Below are 6,812 nucleotides of genomic sequence, written 5' to 3'. Positions count from 1 at the left end.
GGTCCCCTCCAAATCCATGTTTCTCATACCTTGGACCTATGAACTTGTGACCTTGGATCAAAAAATGATCAGTATAGAAAGGATCTTAAAGCAGAGATAGTCACATTGGAGTTCCCCTTATAAATAAATAGAAAACTTGAGTTTCTGAAAAGTGACTTGTACAAGGACATGTATACAATTGGCATTAGTCTATATAGATGAATATTTCAGATAAAATGTCTCCTGGTACTATGTGCTATGCATCATACCAAATTATCACAACCTCAATACTTATGGGAAAAAGAAGTCACAATTCCAGAGAAGACATAAAAATAGCAACACAGAATTGTTATGAAGATCCTCTGAGAAGTAAGCAAGAATACTGTCACCATTTTGAAGAATGTTCCTGAAGAATGAGGTGATCCCTCCTAGTTAAGACTCATCAGTCCACAAAGGGTAATGAAGTGGCAATTTTAATACCACATAGAAAATGGATTCATTCTGCACTATTTTCCATTCTCATTACACTGGTGATTAATTTGTCCTACTTTCCATTCTTTTTTATGATCTTTTGACAATAAAAAAGAGTCATCACAGATTTTTAATTTGTACTGTCTGCTGTAAATGACGGCAGTATGAGAGTGATGTTTGCCCATTCTGACATTTGACTTTATTAAAACCTAGTCTCCCAATCCTTCTAGTCTTAAGTTTGGAACTGAAGAAAATCTCAGAAAGTTTCCTTATCTTTGTCTATTAAATTTAATACAGCACATGCTTATTAAGTGCCTACTATGGGCAAAGTTTGAGCCTTGACACTGGAGATAAAAGACTAAAAAAAAAAGAAAATATACTCTCAAAGAATATGCTGCATATTCTGGAGGTTATAGTGCAAAGACTCAGTACTTTAAAAATATTTATTGAATTTAATTGATGAAAAGCATTCCTGAGTTTCCAGGGAAACACAAAGTAGAAGGAAAAAAAAAGCTAGAGGGGAAGCAAATGGAGATAATCAGAATACCAGAGATTCACTCACTCAATCAATTTAAAAATATTTATTCAATGCTTAATATGCTCCAGAACTGTCTCAGTACTAGATCTACAAAGAATGGAAAAAAATGTTCCTTGACTTGAAGAAGCTCCTATTTTTTATGGCAGATTGCAAAGTCAAGAGGTGGAGTGCATCTGAAAGGGAGGAGTAACTAGATCATAGTGAGCTAGTGTAGGAGTAGGGGTGAGGGGAAGAGATTAATGTGTGCTGGTCAACAGTGAAATACTTGCTTAGCTCAACAATTTAATAATCAAAGACAATTCCTGAGTATTTGTGATGAAGAATACCAACTACATCCAGAGAAGGAACTGTGGGGTCTGGATCCAAAGCTTACTATTTTCAATTTGTACAAATTTGCTATGTTATGCCTTTTTTCCCCTCTCATTGTTTCTCTCTTTTTAATTTGATTCTTCTTTCACCACATGATTAATATGAATATATGTTTAATACAGTAATATATGTAAAACCTTCATTAGATTTCTTTCTGTCAGGGGATGGGGGGAGGAAAGGGAGGAAGGGAGAAAAATGTGAAACTAAAAACCTTACAAAATGATTTAAAAACTGTCTTTGCATGCAATAGGAAAAATAAATAAGTATTTTTAAAAATTAAAAAATAAAATCCAGAAAGTTTGAAAGAAATCTGCTTGTGAAGGAATTTAAATGTTCAAAGGAACGGTTTCTATTTGGACTTGGAAAGAGTAGAGAACCACTAGAATTTATTGCATTGGTTGGTTTATTGGTTCTTGTCCTTCTTTATCAAAGAAGACCAAAATTACATGATTATGTTTGAGACAAATTACAGTATGTCCTACTGAGGCTGATCAGACCAATAGGGGCTCAGAGTACTTTACCATGGGTTAGGTACAAATAGTCCATATGAACACCTGGTGTGGTTACTCTAAACTTATGAATATCATGTTTCCTTTGAGCTGCTTCCATTCTGCCTTCTTCATAGAGTGCAGCCCCCTCTCTGATGAGGGCATGCCATGCTGGGCAGTCCTGTGCCATTATCTCCCATGCTGTACAATCAATTCCAAAGTTCTTCAATGAGACTTACTCGGTGTCACTTCTTCTCCCCCTTGTAAGTATTTGTCCTGTGAGTTCTCCATAAAATAGTTTTGTTTTTTTTTTTGACAAGGGTACATCTGGCTTGCTAACATGTCCAGCCCATCATAGTTTTTCTCTCTGTAGTATTGTTGAAATACTAGGCAGTTTAAGTCAAGAAAGGACCTCAGTGTCTGGTATCTTTTCATGCCAGGTGCTCTTCAGAATCTTCCTAAGATAATTTAATTGGACACGATTCAGTGTCCTGACATGGTGGACTGTCCAGGTTTCACAGGCATAGTGCAATGAGATCGACATAACAGCTCTGTAGACCTTCAGTTTGATAGTCAATCTAATACCTCTTCTCTCTCACACAATTTCTTTCTGAGCCTCCCAGATATGGAGCTAGCTCTGGTAATGCAAGTGTCAACCTCATTGTCCATGTGTGCCTCTTTGGAAAGGACACTGCCAAGGTAAATAGATGGAAGGAGCACGGTATTCTTTAAGATGGTGACTTTAGCATCTAAATATAGAATGGACTGAGCGAGGTAGAGAGAGACATAGAAAAAGGGAGAATGACCAGAAAGCTAGAATAAGTCTAGGCATGAAGTGAAAAGGAAGTATACCAGGTTGATAACTGTTCAAGTGAATAGAAGGAAAATGTTGAAGAGGTCTTGAGGAGATAGAAAGAATAAAACTTAACAATAGATTGACTATGTGTGATGAGTGAGTGAGGAGTTAAGGATTTTTCAAGAGGATAGCATGAACAGCATAGAAAAGTTAGGAAGGAGGAGAGTTTGGGGGAAAAGGTGTTGAGTTCTTCTTTGAACAGTGAAGTTAAAGATGTTTATGGGCCACCTAAGGACACATGTCAAATAGACATCTGGAAATGCAGGATTGGGGGCTGGGTAAAAATAATATAAGAATAATTTTTATAGATATACAAGCCAAAGTCACTGGAGTGAGAGTTAGTCTGAAGGGAGGAGAAGACACTGTCCCTTTGGGTACTGTCATAGTTGATAGAATTGAGATTTATGATGATTCAGCAAAGGAAACAGAGGACGCAATCAAAAAAGTTGGAGGAAAATCACTAGACAGCAAAAAACAAACACATCGAAAGAGTATCCAGAAGAAGGTGATGGATGAGTCAAATGATACTGAGAAGTCAAAAAGGATGAGGATCAAGAAAAAGGTCATTAGATTTGGCAATTATAACCTCACTCTCGGCTTTGGAGAGGTCAGCTTCAGTGAAATGATGACATCAAAAAATGACTGTCAAATGTTTAGAACACAAATGTCCAAACTTTTAGCACTTTGAGGTCATATCATCTGACAGAACTTGTCAAGAGCCACATATAGAATTTGTTATTCATTTATGAATTTAATGTAATCCATATTGCCAATGTATATAATAATGAAATATAAATGGAGCCTGTGGCTCATGAGTTGGACACACCTGATTTAGAAAATAGTAAGAGGGAAGTGGAGGTAATGATTGAAGATGAATTTTTCAATGAATTTAGACAAAAACCATAGAAATATATGTATTTTTATTGTTTACTTTTATGCATACATGATTACATAAATAGGCTTATACATTATATACACACGTGTGTGTGTGTGTGTGTGTGTGTGCGTGTGTGTGTGTGTATTTTTTTTTCTTCATTATCAAAGAAGAATGACATCAAGGAGGTGATTCCATGACATGAACGTGAATTGGATGTGAGTGAATGGGGCTGTGCTAAATCACCAGTCTCATTGCTCCTCTAGAATCATCTGGGGTTAGGGACTAGATATGGATCAGGATGACTAGAGATAATCCTGGATGTGAGGTAATTAAGGTTTAGTAACTTGCCCAAAGTCACATAGCTTAGTAACTGTCAAGTGTCTGAGGCTGAATATGAACTTGGGTCCTCCTGATTTTAGGAGTGGTGTACCATCCACCGCACCACCTAGGTGCACACACACACACACACACACACACACACACACATCAGGGAAGAATCCAGTGTATAGGGTAGATTGATTCAAGGCAGTGATACATAGTGGACATAAAACTGAAATGGGAGGGTCAGAAGAATGTAGGCTCCATTATTTCCTCTGATCCTAACTGCATGACTCTGAGCAAGTCACTCTCACTTTCTTCATATGCAAAATGGAGATGTCAATAATATCTTCCTCAAAGGGTAGTTGTGAGGAGATAACATGTAATGCGCTCTGCAAAACTTTAATATGCCACATAAATATTATTATTATAAAAACAAAGGCCTAGTCCAGACAAAGGGATCTGTGAAAACTGGAGCAGAAAACTGATGCAGGATGATGATTATACAGAAGAGATGACCCAAATCAGGACTTGATCGAAAAGGGGGCTTATTATCTTCATTCATGAGAATCACTCGTCAAACCCCTTCCAGTATTCTGGTGATCTAGCTCAACCTTGTTCTCTAGTGAAGAGGCCCTCTGAAAATCCCAGAGCTCACACACTGTTAATTAGGATCAGTCCTTATTCTCTCATAATCTAAAGAAGAGAAATTCTAGCACTTGCAGCATGCTGTGCTGAAGGAAGATACAGAGGACTCTCCAATCCCCAGCAAAGTGCTCAGGAGAATACTTATCCACAGAGCTGGGGTCATTTAATTTATGCCAATTTCAAAAGATACTAAGATGATAAATTTTCAAAAGCAGAGAAGGAAGAAACGGGGCTAAACAGAGAAATTGCAATTAAGCAGCCTCTATTTTGAGGTATTGAATGTAATTGAAAAATGGACTAAAATATGTGGGGGGGGGGGAAATTTCCATGCTGAGGAGTGCCTGTCAATCAATCAATAATCAGGTGATTATCCAACAATGACTACATGCAAAACCTAGTGATGGGGGAAAGAAAGATAGATTATAAAGATCAGAAAAGCTATTATTTTAATGGATTCTAGAGTTGCAAGGGACCTGAGAGCTCATCTGACCCAAACATTACATTTTATGACTGAAGTAAATCAGGACTAGAAAAAGGAAGGTCTTGTCCTAAAGTCACACAGTTGGTAAGTGTTAGAATCAGAACATTAAGGTAAGTCTCCTGACTCAAAGTCTGGTATTCTTCCCACTAGAGTATACTTCATGGAATTATACCTTATGCATTCCCGAGAACTTAGCATCTAGTTGCCCAGGCATATAGATACATAGGTAAACAGAATGGTATCTAACAACATGACAGTGTACATTAAGCACTCAATAAAAAGAGGAAATGTAGAATTTCTGGGATAAAGGCAAAATGATGGAGTAGAGAAAGCACTTAATCAAACTCTCCCAACATTCCCCTCTAAACAATTTTAAAATAATGCCTCAAATTGAATTCTAAAGTCACAGAGCTAATAAAAGGTCAGAGTAAGAGAATCTTTTAGCTCAAAAGAATTTAGGAGTTTGGAAGAAGAAATCTGGGATGGTTCAGTGTAGGAAATGCCAATGGTGGTACTAAGTGGTAGAGACAGAAGCAGAGTAACTTAGGAGCTCTCAAACAATGGACAGTGAGAATACCTAGTAATTCATATTGAAGGAGATAACAGGTTGACTCAGTGCTAATAATGTTATTAGGACTAGATACTACTGAGTAATTCCATCACCTATACCTACTTCTGGGTTATAATTCAAAGGTGGAGGGGTTGCTAAGAATTAGGGACATATTTTTTCAGTTCCAAGGAAAGAGCAGGCAGTAACCACACCTTTCCTCAGATCACACTACCTTGGAAACAATGAAAATTTCCAATTCTGAAAATAGCAGTGAGGGAAAAAAAAGAAGAAAACCTGAGAAAGGCCCCGTGCACAAAAAACACCAGAATCAGAGCTCAACTTTAACATAAAGTTCTAAATCAAGAATTAGCATGGAAAAATGGGAAAACAATAATCGTAAAGCATTTGACCATAAAAAAAAGCTATAATGGGGGCGGCTAGGTGGAATTACCAAGCTGTGTGGCCTTGGGCAAGCCACTTAACCCCATTTGCCTTGCAAAAACCTAAAAAAAACTATAATGGTGAAGGGAAGAACAAGATAGAAACACACAAAAAAAAATGAAGTCAAAATAGTTACAAGCAAAGCCTCAAACAAAAAATGAAAATTGGATATAAGGTAGCAAGAATTTCTGGAAGAGCTAAAATTATATTTTTGAACTCAAAAATAGTAGCAAAAATAATTAAAGAAGTGAAAGAAAAGGAAGAAAAATTGTGAAATGTCAATTCACAGCTTGGAAAAAAGAGACATTGGGAAAATCTGAGGAAAATAATATCTTAAAAATGGAATTGGCCAAATGGAAAAAAAAATGCAAAAAATTGCTCATGAAACTAACTCTTCAAAAAAGCAGAATTGGTCAAATGGAAAAAGAAGTACTAAAACTCAGTGAAGAAAACAATTCCTTAAAAGTTAGAATTGGACTAATATAAAGTAAAATGGCCCAGTGAAACATCATGAAATAATGAAAGAAAGCCAAAAGAATGGGGAAAATAGAATAAAATGTGTAATATCTCTTCAGAAAAACAACTATGATGGAAAACAGATTGAGAAAAGATGACATAAAAATTATTGGATTACCTAAAATCCTTGACCAAGAACCTAAACATCATATTTCAAGTAATTTATCGAGAAAAATTGTGTCTCAATATCATAGAACTAAAAGGTAAAATAGATACTAAAAAAAAAATCCAATGATCATCTTTTGAAAGAGAACACAAAATTAAAACACCCAAGAAAACT

The sequence above is a fragment of the Macrotis lagotis genome, chromosome 1 (assembly GCF_037893015.1).
Source record: "Macrotis lagotis isolate mMagLag1 chromosome 1, bilby.v1.9.chrom.fasta, whole genome shotgun sequence".
NCBI lineage: Eukaryota > Metazoa > Chordata > Mammalia > Peramelemorphia > Peramelidae > Macrotis > Macrotis lagotis.
This window is presented reverse-complemented; position numbering follows the sequence as displayed.